We start from the raw sequence: 582 nt of genomic DNA, 5'->3' as shown, positions 1-582 counted from the left end.
CTGAGCTACAGAAGTGCCCATCCCAGTGTTTCCTTGCGGCAAAGTTGCGTTTGGGTGCTGCGGAACGGGAGGGCGGGGGAGCCGCCTCCTAAACATCACGCTTTGGGGGTAAACGACCCCAAAAAGGTGCGTTCCGGCTGCTCCTCCCGCCCGGAGCATCCCCCTCTCCAAAGGAATGGCGCGGGGAAAGCTGTTTCTATCCTTGCTTCGAAAAGCCTCATTGCTTCGAAAAGCCTCAGAAGGAATTGCTGCCCTACAGGCCCATTGGTTGTGTAACGTGTGGGTCCTGCCCTGGCTGCAGGGCTTTTGGGTGCGATGATGCTGGTGGTGCAAGTAAAGCAGCGTGTGGGGCTGGGAAGTGAGGGGGTTCCCTCGCAGCAGGGTAGAGGTTTGGATTTAGGGAGCAGATTCCATGAGGAGTGGTCCTTTTAAACGGCAGCATCCCGGTAGCTCGTCATGCAGAGCAGCGGGGTGAAGTGTGGGGAGGGGAGATTTAGGTTGGATATAAGGAAGCTCTTCCCTGTGAGGGTGCTGAGGTGCTGGCACAGGGTGCCCAGAGAAGCTGTGGCTGCCCCCTCCCTG

Source organism: Nestor notabilis, unplaced genomic scaffold, assembly GCF_000696875.1.
Source record: "Nestor notabilis isolate BGI_N333 unplaced genomic scaffold, ASM69687v1 scaffold18118, whole genome shotgun sequence".
In the NCBI taxonomy this organism is placed as follows: Eukaryota; Metazoa; Chordata; class Aves; order Psittaciformes; family Psittacidae; genus Nestor; species Nestor notabilis.
Note: the sequence above shows the minus strand (reverse complement) of the source record.